Source organism: Sciurus carolinensis, unplaced genomic scaffold (assembly GCF_902686445.1).
Source record: "Sciurus carolinensis unplaced genomic scaffold, mSciCar1.2, whole genome shotgun sequence".
In the NCBI taxonomy this organism is placed as follows: Eukaryota; Metazoa; Chordata; class Mammalia; order Rodentia; family Sciuridae; genus Sciurus; species Sciurus carolinensis.
In genome coordinates this window covers 243,343-264,204 of record NW_025920232.1, presented here as the reverse complement: position 1 = coordinate 264,204, position 20,862 = coordinate 243,343, and the positions used below count along the sequence as shown (strand labels likewise).

At 37.0% G+C, this 20,862-nt stretch overlaps 1 pseudogene; it reads right to left on the bottom strand.

Moving 5' to 3' along the window:
- Nucleotides 1-4,434: 4,434 nt before the first annotated feature.
- Nucleotides 4,435-12,928, bottom strand: LOC124975258 (fibroblast growth factor receptor substrate 2-like; annotated as a pseudogene).
- Between the last annotated feature and the right edge of the window lie 7,934 nt (nucleotides 12,929-20,862).

The following is a 20,862-nucleotide window of genomic DNA, read 5'->3' as shown; positions in this document are numbered from 1 at the left end:
CAATGAAGTAAATGAACAAATTGGGAGAAGGGGAAGTTTATCGTTTTGTGAAGAAAATGTCCATTTTGTTGTGTGACATGGGATATTTCAGGAATATTGATGTACACTATTCAATTATGTGAACTGATTACAATTCACTTATTCACATAACAGTTGATGGACTTTGGGCTAGGTCCAGATTGGGATTATTATAAACTGTTCAGTGTGAACATCCTAGAGTGAGACTTCTTTGGTGAATGTATGTGCACATTTTTGTTGAGCTTAGCAATATATTTTAAGAAAAAACATAGGCCCACAAAGATTATATATACTATGATACTTCAGTATGATAATTTTACAAATATAATCACACTTCAGTATGATCCTTCAACTTCACTTGATGTCATTTTTTAATTTTTATTTAAATTTTTGGACCAAGGATTGAATGCAGAGGTACTTAATCACTAAGTAACATTCTCAGTTCTTATTAAAATTTTATTTAGAGACAGGGACTCACTTAGGGTCTTGCTAAGTTGCTGAGGCTGACTTTGAACTCACAATTCTGCCTTAACATACTAACATGCTGGAATTATGTTTACATGCCATCACACCTAGCATGATGCCATTTTTCAGTTAAAAGTGGCTAAAAACAAATTAGTAAAATATTAGATCAATACATATGTATAGAGTACACATATTCAAATTATACATGTAGGACTCTGATTCATTTTTACTTTGTTGATCAGATGGTGGGGAAAGAGAAGCAGGGATAAATGAGTATTGTAACTTTTGCATTGTACAATTAATTATGTCATGGGTAAATATTTAAATACACAAATATGGTCTTAAATGGAACAAGAGAAGAATGTGTTCTAAGTTAAAGATTTTTATTTTTAAATTTTAAAACATGTGTAGGGCTACCCAAATAAAGTATAATATCAGAACTATAATGTTCTGAAAAATAACCAGTCTAAAGGACTGAACTCACATTTGAGAAAAGCAAACACCAAGAAGTTTAAGTGAATTGGACCTGAGCCAGTCAGATATTCTTTTACTTAATATTTGTAAAAAAGTGAATTTTTTTTCATACCAATGCCTTTATTCAAATTGGGAAAACATCAAGGAAAAGGTAATTAGTACCATATACCTCACATATCAGAAATATGAATGAGATGCCAATACATCAGTTACTTCTGAATGATGCCTCTGATGGTATGTCTATTTCACAAATATATGTATTTATACACACACACTACACATTGCACAAAACACTTGGGCATTATGGGTCAGGAACAGCACAGGGGGAAACTGGGAAGTACTTTTCAGTTTGTTAAAACCTTTATCTTGAGGCAAATACCTGATGGCACATAGTTGTGAAATTATGAAACATAAGGCCCCTGTCCCATTTTTAATAGAACATTATTGAGGTACATTTTTCTATTCTGTGCCACAGAGTTTGGGAAGTGGGTGGGGAGATAACATCAGTTTGACTTACTCTAATAACATTTAACTGGGGGGTGGTTGACAACATTAATTTATAAAAATGAAAACTGCTTGTCAAATACTTTTAAGTCCCAAATGTGATCTATTCTGGAGTATACTGGGAAGTGGAAAGCTTTTTACTGAGTTTTCAAGAGTAAAGTGCGTATCTCATCACTCCACAGCAGCAGTCAATAAAAGGAACTCTTTGTCAATCTTTCTGGAGAGGGTGAAGGCACCATATTTTCATTTTAAAAAGTAAAATGAAACAAATAAAACACTAAGAATAGCACAGGTAAAATTTCCATATCAGTTTCCACCCCTGGTCTGGGATAAATATTGTTATGATCAATATGAATAAAAGAGGGTTCCACTTGGGAAAACCAAACAATGGTTATATTTCTGAAACCAAAAAGTAGGATCACATGGTCTATGAACAGAACCAAATATCTAAAACTAGGTTCATCTCAGAAAATCAGAGACATATGGCCACATTTACATGCCAATAAATTATTGCAATCTAAAATGCACCTGGTAATAGGTACACTCTTCCAGGACAGGGTCTACTACCCATTACTAGACTACCATAAAGGACAAATAGTATTCTAACTTACTTTTTATTAAATAGGAATACAGGTGACTTCCAGAATACATCCAGAATTAACACCAGTTGTATATCACTTCCTAATATTCTTATAGTACCTTAAAATCAACTTCTTAGCAGACAAATTGGTCCCATTTTTATTTTTAAAGCACACAGTATTTAAAGCATAAATTGTACTGATTATATTAGTTACCTAAACAAAATATAAAACTAATTTGAATCTGGAGGGAAAAGTGAAAAAGATGAGAAAAAGAAAGAATAAAGTATCCAACCTCCAAAATGAATAAACAGATCAGTCCTTTTATTTGGAGATTTATATCCTGTGTTTGCTTGTTTCAAAGAAAACTATGTGCATTTGTTCCATCATAATTCTTCTTCCACATTACAAAAACCATTACATAAATTTGGCACAATTAGCAAACTACTCAGAAGAAAGGATAAAAGGAACAACATATTAATTATCAAAACTGTAATCATGGAAACTGCACATCTATACCACTGCTCTTTTTAAGAGAACAGTGAACATTTTAGTAAGCACCACATTCACAGGGGGGGGGGAAAGGAAAGACAAAATTCTGCTATGCTAATAAAACAATGGCACTGAAAATGACAAAGACACCTGTAGTATTTTGTTTTATAATGGTCCCACTCTATTGTTCCACTAATCCATTCATTCTTCTATCACTAGCTTATTTATTGGATAAATTGGATGTTACCTAACTGAAATGTTTTCATACTAAATTAACCTTAGTTACATCTGGTGGATCCAGATCACAGCCTCAAACTTCCTCATATTTAGAGAAAAACATTAAAATATTTTGCAAGGTTACCTAACCTTCTTTCTACTCTATCTTCTCTTGTATTTTCTAGTGTTTGGAATATGGAACATTGATTTTCCAAGAGTTTGGCATCTGAACTCTCCTCAGTATATTTAAATTTCAGTTTACTTTAAACTCTAAATTATGACACAATCTCATTACTACAAGATTTCAACTGTACCTGCTGTGCTGGCAACAATATTAACATTCTACTGAAATCAAGGAATAATCAGAGATTTGGCTACAAATGAAAGGACAGCAGAGCCAAGGAACAGCAGAGTGGGCAAGAGTACAACTGCAGCAGTGTAACTGATGGAATCCCTGCTAAAGTGCTGAGGAGGGTGCCCACAAAGAAAACAGTACCTTTAGGGAATTTTGCATGTTGAAAGAATTTTTCTTTTCTTTTCTTTTTTTTTTTCTCAGCTGCTAAAGATACCACATATGGACAGAAGTGAAATTTAAAATTGAGAGAATGTTTTTTCAACTTGAAAAGTAAATAGCATATAAATAAATACTGGTCAAGGGCAACCCTGTTATAGAATAACAGTAAGTTCCAAATGAACCTTCAAAACCATAATCTGATGAAAATGCAAACTAAATAACAATGAACACATAATCCAATTTCAAAACTATATACAAATTCAAACATCTTAAATTAAAAAAAAATTAAGCAACAAAATATGACATCCCAAACACCAAAGGAAGAAACTGAAGTTAAATGGGAACCTAATGACACAAATGCCTCCAGAAAACAATGTGTAATCAATAATGTACAGAAGAGAAACTTCAACAGATCTTGGTTCAGATTTTCAAAAATGTTTTTGGGTAAAGTGACCTGAGACTGATTCTTAAGCCTACTGTAATTCTGAGTAAGATATCTGGGCATGCCCTTTAAATGACATCATGAGATGAGTAAACAGAAAATCTTGTCTCCTGCCTGCCTTTCAGCACACCAACAGCAAACTACATTCATGACACAGACTCTTTCTAGTAACATTGAAGGCAAAGGAGCTGACTGCTATCAAAGGAGGTGTGGTATTTCTCTTTCCTTTATATATGTTTTGGCTCAAATCAAAAAGCCTTTAATTAATGAAATAAAAGATTCCTCATGTTAACATGCTGGAGGCCACATACTGTGAACAGTGAATCTGCAAATATTACTTTCAAAGCCTAGATTTATCTGTTAGCAATGCACATTAACAGGAGGCTTTATAAAAATTTTTAAATGCCAACCATGACATAGACATGAAAAATACACATAAGTCCAGAATGTTGAATAAAAATCAACCAGCATGTAATTCATTTCAACTCTCATTTTAAATAGGCACTGTGAAAATGGGAATGCTGCTATATAATAATTGGTAGTATATAATGAAATTAGTGTTCTTTAAGGAGTACCTCACATTAATTCCCTTTAGTTAGATGTGCATGAAATATTTGGAAAAATTTTTTATCAGTCTATAAAAGGAGTTAGTGTAGAAATGAATATGAAGAACTTGCATCTTCATTTTTAAAAACTTCACAAAGGTGCAAACAACATAATGCTTTCCAGGCTCACATGGGCAGATCAGTACTATTATGTCTAGTTTTCATAGATGTACCATCATCTCGTGGCAGTGCTTTCTGCAAATTTGACATAGTAGCAGTTCTCTCAATGTCTATCACAATATACAACTCTGTGCGCATGGTAGGGGTTTGTGGAAGGGGAGTGGTAGGCGTTTTTGGAGTCTGAGGGTTGTCAGAGTCACTGCCAACTTCCAAGTCAACCTGTATGTAATTGAGCTGCCTGTGTTCTAAACTTGGGTGTCTGATATCAAAGTTAAAGACTGTTGGTGTACAGTCCCGACACCTTGAATATTGTCGGGGTTTCTGAGACCCCCAGCCTTAGGCATGGTCAAGATGGCGCCTGACGCTGAGCCAAAAGCGGCCAGCTATACAGTAAACAACCAGCGAATTCCAATGATTGGCTAGTTAACGATGTGATTAGAGCATGCCCCCCTCGTGTACCCATCCTATGCTTGCAGCTGTCCGCGTTTATCTCGTGTACTCTCCCCTGATTGGTTGAAGTGTATATAAGCCTGGTGGGTGGGAGAGTAGGAAGGCAGAAGCTGAGGAAGAGGCAGAAGCGGCGGGGGCTGAAGAAGAGGGAGAAGCGGAAGAAGCGGCGGAAGGCGGAGGCTGAAGCCAAGCTGGAAGCTGGGAGTACGCGGGAGCTGGAAGAAGCTGGGAGAAGGGAAGCTGGGAGTGCGCAGAAGCTAGGAGTAAGAGAAGCGTAGGAGAGGGACTGTGCACAATAAACTTCCAAAGCTTCAGACATTTGTCGTGTCTCTCTCTGCGGCCAGAGGGGACGCGATAACTGGTGCCGAAACCCAGGGAAGATGAAGGCATTATAAAAGAAAACAAGGTAAGATATTTGAAAAAAATTTTTTTGTATACAAGTTAAACCGGTTATAAAAAAGTTAAAGGGTGTCAGGATGTGCCATCGGCGGTCCTGGGGACACACGGAGTGCGGTCCGGTTGAAAGGTATCGGGATCCTGACGCGTAGAACGCAGGTATTGGGACGCGCCATCAGCGGTCCTGATGCGTAGAACGCAGGTTGAAGGGTATCAGGATCCTGACGCGTAGAACGCGGGTCGGGGGGTATCGGGACACGCCATCAGCGGTCCTGACGCGTGGAACGCGGTCTAATTAAAGTGAAAGTAGAAACACGTTTGAAGCGGTCCAATTGGGTAGTACGTGAAAAGCCGCTATAAAAATTTTAATGCGCACTTGATAGTTTTCCTTTCAGTAATCTCGTTGCTCCTGGCAGCTAGGCCACTGTTTGTTATTGTAATTGCCATAACTAAAGCTATTCAAATTAGTAACAATGGGGTCTGAATGCAGCAACCCCTAGGGGAACTATTAAAAAACAATGGGCCGCCATTAAAGGAAAAAAAACAGCTAAGTAAGAAAAGCTGCCCAGTGTGCCACAAGGGGGATCTTCATGAACAGGATTTAATAGTAACAGAAAAGAACGCTTAAAGAGAATAAAGTGAGGAAAAATTGAGTGGTGATGACCTAGAAAATAATTGCTCAAAAAATCTAAGAACAAGGGAAAAAAGGGAACTAAGTCTAACACAAAAAACCCCCAAAAGGAATAACCGAGTGGTAGTGAAAACTTAAGAACAAGGGGAAAAGGTAGGAGAAACCTAAGCCTAATAAAAAGAGCTTCAAAATTTGTAGAACCTGCCCGTATTTGAGGAGCAAATGGAGATACCATCAACCATTAGAAAAACTTTAAAGAGGCAGTTAAGACTATTTGGAAACAGGTATGCAGAGCAGTGTTATCTGGAGGACAATGTCTAATTGGAGAAGCTCAGTGGCAAGAAATAGCTGTTGAAACTGCTTGCAGAAACATAGTGGCAAGGTTTCCGGATAGAAATGTTAATAGGAGAAGGCCAATACGCTTCAATAGATGCACAAAATCAGCAGCAAGGAGATAATGCCCTAACAAAAGATAAGAAATAACTATAGTAAAATCTGTTACACCTTATGCCCCAGGGCTATGTCCAAGATGCAGAAGAGGAAGTCATCGGAATAGTGCCTGTCAGCCTATTAGATATAGGGAGGATAATTTCCTAGGGTTGAATCCTGAACTTCAAAAAAATGGGAGACAGGGCCCTCCCCGGGGCCCGCAACAAATATACGGGGTAATTCAACAAGTTCCCCGACGGTGGTATCCTCCCACAGAGAAGGGGAGCGCAGAGCCACCTCAGGAAGTGCCGGATTGGACATCTGTGCCACCTCCAGACTCATACTAACCCCAGATATGGGGGTGCAGATGATTGATACTGATTGGCATGAAAAAATCCCACAGAACAGTGTAGGACTATTACTAGGTAGAGGTTCCTCAACACTAAAAGGACTTATAGTACACTCAGGGGTTATTGATCCTGATTTCACTGGACAAATAAAAGCCTTGGTCTCTTCACCAAAAGGAATTACGGTCATCTCTCCAGGGGATCGCATTGCACAAATGCTTATATTGCCCAGTCGACATTCCTTTGTGGCCCAGTAAAATACAAATAAAAGACAAGGAGGTTTTGGATCAACAGGAACCACTTTAATAAACCTTACTATGGATATGGAACAGAGGCCCCTCCTAAAATTAAAAGTGGGAAATATGGAATTTACAGGTTTATTAGATACGGGAGCAGACAAAAGTATTATTAGCGCAATGGTCTGGCCAAAGCACTGGCCATTGATCACAGCAGCTCAGAGCTTGAGAGGCTTAGGAGTAGCAGAGAGCCCCAATCAAAGTGCTTCCTCATTATCGTGGAAAGATACAGAGGGACACACAGGGATATTTCAGCCATATGTCTGTAATGTTCCTATTAGCCTATGGGGACGAGACGTCCTGCAGCAAATGGATATGAAACTCACCACTGACCAGATTTACCAAGGGACTCCTGTAAGAAATATGTTACAAAGTATGAACTATGATGATAAAAAAGGATTAGGAAAACATAGTCAAGGATCTACCCAACCACTGCCTTTACTTCCACCAAAAAATGATTCTCATGGATTGGGTTTTTCCTAGGGGCCACTGATAAACCATCAATCCCTATAATATGGAAAGATGATAAGCCTCGCTGGATTCCACAGTGGCCCCTAACAAAAGAGAAGCTAGAGGCAGCTCATAAGTTAGTACAAGAGCAGGTACAAGCAGGTCATTTACAACATTCTACCTCTCCTTGGAATACTCCAATATTCTTAACAAAGAAAAAATCAGGAAAATGGAGGTTATTACATGATTTAAGAGCCATAAACGAACAAATGTACCCTATGGGACCCATCCAATGTGGACTCCCTCTTGTCACTGCACTACCAAAAAATTGGCCTACTATTATTCTGGATTAAAAGATTGCTTTTTCTCTATACCCTTACACAAAAATGATTGTTGGAGATTTGCTTTTACTTTGCCCTCTCTTAATCACACTCAGCCTGACCAGAGATTCGAATGGACCGTGTTGCCTCAAGGTATGGCTAACAGTCCTACTATATGTCAAATATACGTAGATAAAGCGTTAACAACTACTAGACAAAAGTTTAAGAGATTGTTGATTTATCATTATATGGATGACATACTTATTTGCCATCCAGAAAAAGAAGTTTTGTTAGAAGCATTACAATTTATAACTCAAGCATTAGAAAAGAGAGGACTAACGATAGCTCCTGAAAAATTACAATTAGAGGAGATCCAAGAATATCTGGGTACAAGGCTCACTGCTACTACAGTCAGACCAACAAGGTTGACCATCAGGACAGATCAATTGAATACCTTGAACGATTTTCAGAAACTCTTAGGTGACATTAACTGGATCAGATCCTATTTAAAATTATCCACAGGGGAATTAAAACCTTTATTTGATATATTAAAAGGTAATCCTGACTTGAATTCCCCTAGGAAACTTACTCCCGAAGCACGGATATCCTTACAGCTAGTAGAGAATAGACTTCAGCAGTGTTACGTTGATCGTTGTGATCCTACTCAACCATTAAGTTTAATCATAATCTCAGAGAAGTATACCCCTTTTGGCATAGTTTGGCAAGGAGGACCTCTGCAAAGTATAAATCTCCCTAGCTCTCCGGCTAAAACATTGCAATCATATCCCCAAGCTATTGCTCAGGTAATATTCAAGGGAATAGAATCTTGCATTACTGTTTTTGGAATCCATCCGTCTATTATTATAACTCCTTATTCCACTCAGCAAATTAAATGGCTAATTAATAATGATGATGATTGGTCAGTATTATATTGTTCCACTTCAGCTCAGTTCGATAACCATTATCCCCAACATCCCTGGATTCAATTCTGTAAAAATACTCCAATAGTTTTTCCAAAAGTGACTAGTGTCCAGCCTCTTAAAGACTGTGTAACCATTTTTACTGATGGCTCCAAAAATGGAGTAGGTGCAGTACTTATTAGTAAACAACTTCACACCATAATAGTTCCACCCAACTCCGCACAGGTTACTGAACTTGCAGCTGTAATATTAGCCTTTAAATTAGCAGATAATCAGCCATTCAATCTTCTATCTGATAGCTTATATATCGTTAACGCTTTACAGGTTCTTGAAACGGTACCTCATATTTCTTCCATGTCCACGGTAGCTTCTTATTTTACTACGCTACAAAACCTTATCCTACAGCGTAAACATCTATTCTATGTAGGACATATTAGAGCTCATTCTAATTTACCAGGACCTTTGGCCAATGCTAATGACTTGGTAGATATGGCCACCAAATCAATTTTTGTTTTTTCCATAGAGGAACAAGCAAAACTCTTTCATGAAAAATTTCATGTAAATTCCACTACTTTGAGCAGAAAATTTCCTATATCTAAATGTATGGCTCGACAAATAGTAAAAAATTGTCAACATTGTGCTCCTTTAATCCCAGTACAATCCTTTGGAGTTAACCCCAGGGGACTGCTGCCTGGTCATATTTGGCAGATGGATGTAACCCATATTTCTGAATTTGGTACTGTTAAGTATGTACATGTGTCAGTAGACACTGCTTCAGGGGTCATTATGGCTTCCGCTCATTCTGGAGAAAAGGTAAAGATGTCATTCAACACTGCCTACAAGCATTTGCTGGTTGGGGCATACCTAAAGTTATTAAAACAGATAATGGTCCTGCTTATACTTCCAAAAGCTTTCGGTTGTTTTTACAAACATTTAACATCCAATCAGTCACTGGCATCCCCTATAATCCTCAGGGACAGGGCATTGTGAAAAGAGCACATCTTACTTTAAAAAATTGTCTAAATAAACAAAAAGGGGGAATAGGAGCCTCCTACAAGTCTCCTAAAGATAAACTTAATTTAGTTCTTTTCATTCTAAATTTCTTAACTCTGGATAGGGATGGCCATTCTGCAGCTGATCGACATTATAATCCCCATAATACTCCTCAAGTATGGGCAAAATGGAAAGATATCCTGACAGGTTGTTGGAAAGGACCGGATCCAGTCCTTCGTTGGGTCCGAGGGTCTGTTTGTATTTTCCCACAGGATCAACAGACTCCAGTCTGGATTCCAGAAAGGCTAATCAGAGTTTTACAGCATGCAAGTGATGCTGCTCCTCCTCACAATGGCGAGTCTGAGCCTTCCTCCAATAACAAAAACTCAGACGGAAAGGCAAACCCGGAACCTATGGGCCATTGTTAGCCTGGCCATATTTTTCATTTCTAACTAACACATTTTTTATCCTTCCTTTTCTTGCTTTTCACCAATTCCTCTACAAGCCTGTCAATTCTACTGATGATTTTTCAGGTTGTGCTGCTTTTGGAGACAAGGATATTTCTAGCCTTTCTTTGCTTTAACAGGAGGAATTTCTGCACTTTGCCGTTGGAATCATACTACAAATCAGACCCAGAGTAGAGCAACTCGTTCTGCTGACCCTAGCTATGATGTTGCTTTTCCTCGCATGTCAGCTTGTGTATTTCCTCCCTTTTATGTTTCTACCAACTAACATTTCTAATAACACCTCTTAACTGTTCACTAACTGTGTACTATCTCTCACAATACTGGAATGGTTCTTTTGCCACCTGTGCAATTTGCACATTTCTATCTTCCTACCAGTCCTAGTTTCTGTTGCAGATATAGAATTGCCAGTGCTATTATCAAGAAACAGAAGAGGTTTTGACATTGCAACAGCCGTGATCATTGCCACCACAGTCCTTGCAGTAGCAGCATTGACACAACCATAACAACGATCACTTGGTCGAAGATACAGCTGCAGCCTTACAGACCATAGAGACTCTATCAGAGAGTGGACTCATTATAAGAACAAGTGGATACCTTGCAAGAACTTTTGGGACTGGGATGCGTTTATTCCCTGAGAGCTGTTTTGTGTTGCCCATATTGTAACTCCATTGGGATGTATATTGCTTCTGTACTTAATATGGCTATATGGTTTTTCCTCTGTTTATAGATTTGTCAAACAGCGGGCAGGCTTAGGAGCTATAGTGGTACTCCTCTGCCTTGGCCTCCTTCTCTTCATTCGTTTTGGCATGCATCTACGAGCTAGCCAATAGAGAGATCAAATTATCTTTCATCAGGCCATGACCGCCCTAAAGGCCGACAGCCCCCCATTAGTATGGCTCTTGATGCTGGACCGGTAGTCAAAGATGGGTAATGAAGGAGGTGGCTGTGTACCAACCTAAGACAGGAGCTGCAGCATGCTCTGCAGGCTCTGATGACGGGTAAGGACATATGCTGACCACTCAGCCTAAGACAGGCACGGTCCCGAGCCTTAGTTTAATAGTAAAGAAGGGGGATATGTCGGGGTTTCTGAGACCCCCAGCCTTAGGCATGGTCAAGATGGCGCCTGACGCTGAGCCAAAAGCGGCCAGCTATACAGTAAACAACCAGCGAATTCCAATGATTGGCTAGTTAACGATGTGATTAGAGCATGCCCCCCTCGTGTACCCATCCTATGCTTGCAGCTGTCCCGCGTTTATCTCGTGTACTCTCCCCTGATTGGTTGAAGTGTATATAAGCCTGGTGGGTGGGAGAGTAGGAAGGCAGAAGCTGAGGAAGAGGCAGAAGCGGCGGGGGCTGAAGAAGAGGGAGAAGCGGAAGAAGCGGCGGAAGGCGGAGGCTGAAGCCAAGCTGGAAGCTGGGAGTACGCGGGAGCTGGAAGAAGCTGGGAGAAGGGAAGCTGGGAGTGCGCAGAAGCTAGGAGTAAGAGAAGCGTAGGAGAGGGACTGTGCACAATAAACTTCCAAAGCTTCAGACATTTGTCGTGTCTCTCTCTGCGGCCAGAGGGGACGCGATAGAATATTCTATTTTGTGAGCACTTACCAGGACTGTTACGTTCTCTGTATTTACATAGTTATGCATTGGATCCAGATTATTATGGTAGTCATTGAGAGATAAAGTCTTTGGTCCTAAATTGTCATCTTCATCCCTACTTAGCTTGTGGGCTTCCCAAACTAGAGGCAAAAATGGTAAATTTTCATAGTTTAATAATGAAGTTCTTTTCTGAGCTGAGTTGTTGATATTCTGGGTATCTGAGGTACTGGTAGATGTCAGATGACCTCTCCTGATCCCTGAGGCACTAGGGATAGATAGCCCATTTATATTTTCATATACCAGTTTGTTAACAGAGGGTGCATCTCTTCGTTCATCACTGTCACAGCCAGTGTCCCATTCTGTGTTATTTGCACCACTTGCACTAACTTGATCTCTTCCAAGTTGCTCCAGTTTCTCTTTTTCCATTAATTGCTTCTGAACAGGGGTTGGTCCTAAAACAAATTTGACTCCTTCAGGTTCCAGAAGAATCTGAGGGTCCTTGTCTTCAATACTACTTGGTTCTTCTTTTGGTGTGTTGCATTCAGTGTTAGAAACTCTTACCTCCAAAGGGACATGCACACTGTGTGGTTTTTCCACTCTTCCTGTACACCTGTAGTGTTGACATAGGTATGCATTTGTTCCTCAGCCACAAGCAAAGAATGTGTAGATTCTTCACCAACTGAAGGTAAGTGAGCACTTCCCACAGAAGGATGTCTGCTTGAAGGATGAGATGAAGCATCTCCAAATGAGGGATATCAGGGATATCCATTAGGTAAATTCTGAGCAGCAAACCCTGGGGTCATAGGTGTTCGAGGTGTCCTGGGGACTTCCAATTCTGTCTGATGATTATTCCTTTCTACAACTGACTTTTCCACCACATTTATACTATTGTTATGCATAATCTCTTGCAACATGTTAAATAATTCTTCTGCACGAGCACACTTAAAGGCAAAGATTCCTTGTCCAGTTTGACACCTTTGGCCACTTTCAAAAGAAAAGAGATTCAAGTCATAACCATAGTGTCACAGGCAGAGGTAGTGCCATTTTACTGAATCATGCTTTCGGGTATATAGAATCAGTTCTGTGTCTGTAAGTTCCATTATGCCAGAACCTAAGTCATCCCCATCATCATCCATATTAATGACCTTAAACTTATTCCGATGGTTATCTGGGACTGTGTCTTTATCTGGACAGCTACAACAGCTACCCATGGCTTTTTCAGAAGACCATGTGAGCACTAGATCTGGTCATTAATATTCTTAGCCTCTGCTGCTGTATCAGGAGTTTAATCATACTTCAAAATACCATGTTTTCTTTGTTTGCTGACTTAACTTTGTGGAATTCTCTTCTGAGGAAAACAGATACAATTTTGCTCTAATCTGGTTGAAAAGCCACAGATGCATCTTACTTTATGACAAATGGACTGTTTCATCACCTTTGTATCTAGGCATCTACTTCTTAAAGGTCATTTCGTTGGCCCGGCACTGGGAGGACACAGGACGTGGGTGGACAGCCATGGACCTCCAAACTCTGACCCGGGCTGGAGCCCCTGCTCCAAATCGACGGAGCCGACCGAGCCTCAGCGGCTGTGCCTACCAGGCCTCTCTCTGGCCCGGACCCTAGAAAAGCACTTCCGGAGGAGCGGGGTAGGGAAGGGAAAAAGTGAGTTTTAAAGGTACTTTTTACCCTCTGGATTATGCTTAGCATGAATAACATTTTCTTACAAAATTGATGCATTATAATATTTAAAAAGTCATCATAGTCTAACATTGTATGTCTCAATTTTTTCTAAAGGTTTTCCTGCTTCCTTTCACTTAAAGTTTTTTTTTTTTTTTGAGTTGCTATTTGAAGGGGCAGAAAGCATCCCATTCTTGGTGGAATAATTTAGCAGATTAACATATTTACCCCCAATTTTATTGAACTTTCAGATCAGAAGCAGTTACTTTTGGCTCTTACATTTTTATTCATAGCACAAGTGTGCATGTTAGCACTACTTGTAACAGTTAAAATATGGAAATAACCTAGCTGTCCATTAAAATTATAATGGTTAAATACCTTGTGATATATTCAGATACACTGTAGACTATGCTAATTTTAAGTCCTTTGTGTATAGACTGAGGAGTGGGATAAGTGGTCCAAAGGGTGGGTTCATTCCAAGCTTTCTGCAGAATCTCCACATTGCTTTCCAGAGTGGCTGTACCAATTTGCAACTCCACCAGCAAAGTAAAAGTGTGTCTTTTTTCCCACATCCATGTCAACTTCTACTATTGCTTGTGTTCTTGATAATGCTGATTATAATTAGAGTCAGATGTAATATTAGAGTTGTATTAATTTACATTTCTATAGCAACTAGAGATGTTGATTTTGGAACCAAACTAGATACCCTTAGAGAAATGAATGGATAAAGAAACTATGGTATATATACACAATAAAATATTATTCACCCATAAAGAAGAATAAAATTGTGGTATTTGCAGATAAATGGATGAATTTGAATATTATCATACTAAGTGAAATAAGCCAATTCCAAAAACAAAAGTCCAAAATATATTCCCTGAAAAGTGGATGATGATATATAATGGGGGCACAGACCTGGGGGGATGAGAGAAAAATGGAAGAATTTTAGAGTACTTAAAGAAAAATGACAGGGAGTAAGTATGTATGAAAAATTGTGGAATGAAACAGACATCATTACCCTATGTACATGTATGATTACATGAATGGTAAGAATCTACATTGTACATAGGAATGAAAAGATGTACCCCATTTCTATACAATGAATTAAAATGCAGTCTATAAAAATAAAAAAAATATAACAAAAAAGATGGTACACCACAATTCAATGGGGTTCATCCCAGAAATGCAATGTTAGTTTAACATATGGATATCAATAAACATGATTCATTGCATCAATAGATGTAAAGAAAATAATCATGTGTTTATCTCAATACACAGAGATAATTCATTTGACAAAATACAGTATCTATTTCTGTTTAAAACACTAGAAAATCTAGGGATAAGAATAACACACCTCAACATGGTGAAAGCCATCAATGCTAAGGCAAAGGATAACATCATTCTAGATACACAAGAAAATAAAGCCTTACTCATGTAAATTGGAAAAATATATAAATACCCTCTTTTAACACTTCTATTTGATATAGTCCTTGAAACTTGAGCCAGAGCAATTGGACAGATGAAAGAAACTAAAAAGACATGAATAGTAAATAAAAATTCAGTCTATCAATATTTGCCAAAAATATGATTCCAAATTCAAAAGACAAAAAACTCCATCAGAAAACTTCTAGACCTAATAAGGAAATTCAGAAAAAAAGCAGGATTTAAAAACAATAATCATAAATGCATTTCTATACATCAGTGATCAATCAACATTCACAATAGTTGCAAAAAAATTAAATATTGAGAATCAACCAAATAAAAGAGGGGAAAGACTGCTACAAGGGAAAATACAGAATGCTAAATAAGAAAATTGAGGTAATCCATAGAAAAATGAAAAGATCTCTCATGCATGTCCATAGGCAGAATTAATATTGTCAAAATGGGGGCTGAGGCTGTGGTTCTGTGGTAGCATGCTTGCCTGGCATATGTGAGGCACTGGGTTCGATCCTCAGCACTGCATGTAAACAAATAAAGGTCTGATGACAACTAAAATATATATATATATATATATATTAATATTAAAAATAAAATGGCCATAAGACCAAAACTGTTACAAATTTAATGTAATTCCTACTAAAATCCCAATGACATTCTTCACAGAATTAGAAAAAAGCAATCATGAAATTCATTTGGAAAATAAAAGATCCAGAAGAGTAAAGGTAATCCTTACCAAGAAGAATGAAGCAGGAGGGCTCACAATGAAGATCTACAAAGTAATGGTAACAAAATGGCATGGTATTAGGACCAAAATAGACATGCAGTATAATGGTACAGAAGACACAGAGACAAACTCAAATATATAGGGTTATCTCATACTAAACAAAGGCATCAAAAACATACATTGAAAAAAGATAGCCTATTAAGCAAATGGTGCTAGAAAAATGGAAATTCATATGTAGAAAAATAACTCTTTCTCTAACCCTGTGAAAAAATCAAGTGAAAGGTGATTAAAGATGTAGGCACTACAACAGAGATCCTGCACTTAAGAGAAGAAAAAGTTGTACCAAATCTACACCATGTCAGTTTAGAAACTGAACTCATTAACAAGATTTTAAGAATCAAGAAACAATAAATGAGATGGACTCAAAATAAAAATCTCAGTAAGGGATACAAGTAATAACATGAACAGAGGACCTACAGAATGAGAGAAAATATTTACCCTATAAATCTTAGATAAATTAATAATCTACCAGATATATAAAGAATTCAAAAACTTAACATCAAAAGAGCTAATAACATAATCAATAAATGGGTAATAAACTGAACCAATACTTCACAGAAGAAAAAATACAAATGATCAAATAACATATGAAAAAATGTTTCATCATCTCTAGCAATTAAACAAATTACAGCTCAAAACTGAAAAGATTATAACCCACTTCAATTAAAATGAGAATTATAAAGGATAAAAGCTACAATAAGTTTTGGTGAGGATGCAGAAAAGGGGCACTCATATTGCTGGTGGGACAGCAAATTGATTTATCCATTCTCAAAATTTTATTGAAATGTCTTAGAAAATTCTGAATGAAACCACCATTTGACCCAGTTATCCCACTCCTTGACTTACACTCAAAGGACTTAAAACCAGCATACTACATTGACTGAGACACATCAATCTTTATAGCATCTCAGTTTAAAATAGCTAACTTAGATATCCTTCAACAGATGCATGAATAAAGTAAATTTAGTATATGCAGACAAAGGAATGTTATTCAGACTTAAAGAAAATTGAAATTATGGTATTTGCTATTAAATGGATGGAGCTAGAGTATACTACAATAATTGAAATGAGCAAAACCCCCCAAAAAGTCAAATATTTTCTCTGATAGCCAAATGCTTATCCATAATGTGGGGGGAATGAAGTCCTATGACTGTGCATAAGTGAGTGAGGGAAAAGAAATCAGTGTAGGGAGGGGGCGAACAGGGAAATGAATTGAACATTCTTACCTTGTATGCATGCACTATTACACTCCCTTTTTGTCTGCAACATTTTTAGCCCAAGCAAAGAGAATTGATGCTCCTTTTCTGTACAATTTGTCTGGATGCATTCTACTGTCATATATAACTAAATGGAAACAAATAAAACTAATTTTTAACAAATAGATGTCTACCACATTCTTTTTATTTATAGAACATCTTTCCATTATGATTTCTCTGCTAGTGAGAAATGAATACTCTTACTCTTCCATTAAAAGCTTTGTCAAATATTTGCATTCGTAGGGCTTCTGTATACTATGATTTCCCTGGTGGTGGATTTGGCATCCCTTTGTTTATTAAAACTTATGCCAGAGTCTGCAAATTCTTAAGACTTTTTACCAGTATGAATTTACTGGTGTTGAATAAGGTATGATGTTCAAATGAAAGTTTTGTAATGTTCTGTACATTGTAGTTCTCTCCACTATGGATTCCATGGTGTTGAATAGACTTGATTGTGCACTATATTTGCCACATTCTTTACATTTTTATGGCTTCTCTCCAGTATGAATTCTCTGGTGTTGAGTAAGGTTTGATCTCCAATTAAAAGCTTGCCACATTCTTTACATTGTAGTGCTTCTTCCAGCATGAATATCCTGTGGCAATAAGATTGATTGTGTACAGAGATTTGTGCATATTGACATTTGTAAGGCTTCTCTCCAGTATGAATTCTCTGATGGCATAAGGTGATTTTTTGATTAAAATGTTGCATTTTACATTGGTTGGTTTCTCTCCTGTATGAATTCTCTGATGATGAATAAGGTTTGATTTCTGATTAAAAGCTTTGCCACATTCTTTACATATGTATGGCTTCTCTCCAGTATGAATTCTCTGGTGTTGAGTAAGGTGGGACCTCCAATTAAAACCTTTGCCACATTCTTTATATTGGTAGGGTTTCTCTCCCATATGAACACTCTGATAGCAAATAAGGTATAATTTTGCATTGAAACTATTGTTCTGTTGTATACATTTGTAGGGCTTCTCTTTAGTATAAATTCTCTGCCAGTGAATTAGGTCTGATTTCTGATAATATGATTGGTGATGTTCACTCTCACTTAAAGTTTTCCATATTGTCCTCTGTTGTAAATTTTCAAGGTCGCAATTTCCATATTTTCCATTAACCACTTTTTGAAATATATGTCTTATGCCCTGGTCTGGTGAAAATACTTGGGTATCCTGACAAGTCATTGCTGAAATGAATAAAAATTTTACAAAAATTACTTAGTAGACTCAAATAAAAATATTATGCATGCATAAAAGGAAATTATAGCAATGTTAGCAAATCTCAGAACATCAGAAGTGTAGCAGATTAGTAACTCCAAATTCATCATTACTAGAGAAACATGTTACATAAAAATGTACATACACAATTGTGTTGTTAATGTTACCCAAATTACTGTAGAAAGCACTGTATCCAAGATGAACACATTACTAGAAATAGCAATACAGTAGAGGAAAGGAATTTATCTTGTATGTACCATAGTATTTCCTCCTCTCTAATACAGCATTGAGCAATTAGGAAAAAAATTCTACAAGCTACCATCACTCTCAATAAAATAAATAAAATGTAAAACATACACAAACATTTCTGACTTTTTTGAAGATTGCGTGAAAAGTGGTTTCTGTCTACCAAGACAGAAATCTGGAGGTAACAGGTAGCTTTTGGATGCTAAAACAATGGATATTAAACTAGTTTAAAGAGGGTAGGCGATCTTAAGAAAAAATATGGAAAAATGTTTAATGAGAAAAACATATACATGTCTAGAAGATTGTGCAAAAAAAAAAAAACAATTTCAAGAGGCAATAAAAGCCTTGCAGAGCCTATGCAATATTACTTGGATAAAGGCAACACATGGAAATCAAGACTGAAATATTTTTTTGATATTTGCTATTTCCTGACTTTTTATCAACAAATTCAACTTTGTATAGTTACTAATTACACCATTGTATTATAATGTATTTATACAAGGTAAAATGACACATCTAATATCAGTAGTACAAGTATTATTTTGTATAATTTTCAATTTTCTGCTTACAAATATTACTTTATTCCATTATTATTTATCAAGAACATAGTACATAATATTCACCATGTGGTACAGCAAAACTCTTGATCACATTTTGCCCAATGAAATAAAAATTTGTAACAATATAAAAATGCTTCACAAAATACAGTAATTGTTGATCTCAATTACACTCTGAATTTCATTCACATGTTAAGCAGGTGCTCCTGCAACTAAATTTTTGTATCTACTGTATTTCACATAATGCAAAGTCCTGCATATTAATCTTATATAAGTTTAAATGATAATATATTTCATTTTGTAGCAAAATAGTAATAGCATAAAATATCATGTTTTTAATCATACAACCATTGGTGGGCACATCGGTATATTTTATAAATTGAATATTGAGAGTCATGCTTTTTGCACTGAACACAATACTGAGGCCTTGTCTTCAACATTGTGATTTAATCTCTGTGGATATACATTTAGACTGATATTTCTGGATTATGATGTCATTCAACTTTTATATTTTTTATATGTGATGTTTGGGATTGAGCCCAAGGGTTCTATACCACAGAACTACAGCAAAAGTTATTTTAAAATTGTTTGTGACAGAGTGTTTCTAAATTTCTGTGCCATGACTCAAACTTGAAATCCTTTTACATGGCCTTACAATTAGCTAAGATTTCAAATATGTAGTTTGAAACTGTACTTGACTTTTTAAATTTATTTAAAATCTTCCATACTGTTTTCCCAAATGAATCTATAATCTATTATTGACTTATTTTTATAGAAAAATCAATTAAAAATAGTCCATCATGTAAAGACAAAGGAAATGAGGTCTAAATTAAGGTAATGAACAAAATATTAGTAATGGAACATTAGACAACTTAGAGTTATGAATTACCCAAAGGATGTTGAATAACAATTCAAAGGAAGTTTGGTGAGTCACAATCAGAGAAAAATTGTTAATACAAATAATGAGAAATTCCGTATGTGAAGACATCATTAAGAAAAATTGTCTGAGAGGGGTAGGAATGGTGTGTATATTTGTAATACTAGCAACATAGGAAAGGATGATTAAGGAGCACCTGAAGTTCAAACCCAGTCATAGCAACTTAGTGAGATCCTGTGAAAAATTAAAAACCTGTAAAATATATAAAGGGAAGTGACAATAAAAATATATAAAGGGAATTGTGAGATAAATCAAAGCATGCCACTATGAAAAACAATGAACCATACGTGAAACCATTGAGCAAATTAGAAAAAAATGTAAGAAATATGGAAAGCAACTTACAAAATAGGAGTACTGAGATCTTCTCTTTTCAAATTGTATTTGATAATTAATGCATTACAATAAAAAAATCAAAAAAACAACTTCAATAAAAAATTATATCTAAAAGAAGGAACTGCCATGTTGGTTCTGGCAGAGAAAGAGTGGCAATAAATGGAGCATGACCTCCTCCTTTGAGCCTTCTGTGGTCCTCCATCACCAGGTTGCTGGGTAAGATTCAGATCCCAGGGAAAGGTCAGCTTCTGCCTGGCAGAGTCCCAGAACTCCCGCTGTGACTGCTCAAGGGTTGGTCTAGGTTGTGAAGAATTGGGAGCTCTGCCTGCATGACCTGATAGTTGCATTGACTTTTCTGATACCAGACCCAGGTATCCTTTGCAGTCAAGTTTCCTGGCCCAATACTGCCCATCCTAGTCAAAGCTTCCATTGAAAAAATGGCACCATTGGTTGGTGGGGGCATGGTATTTCAAGAATAATTGTGAAGGGCTGGGGAGATAACTCAGTTGGTAGAGTGCTCACCTCGCAAGCACAAGGCCCTGGGTTCAATCCCTAGTACCACAAAAAAAAAATATTAAAAAATAAAAAGAATAATTGTGGCCAACCAAAAGTGCTGAATCCAGCAGGGGGGACAAATTGATGACATAAAGTTTGTCTAATCAGCACAGACTAGGGCCATATGTATCCAATATGTGCA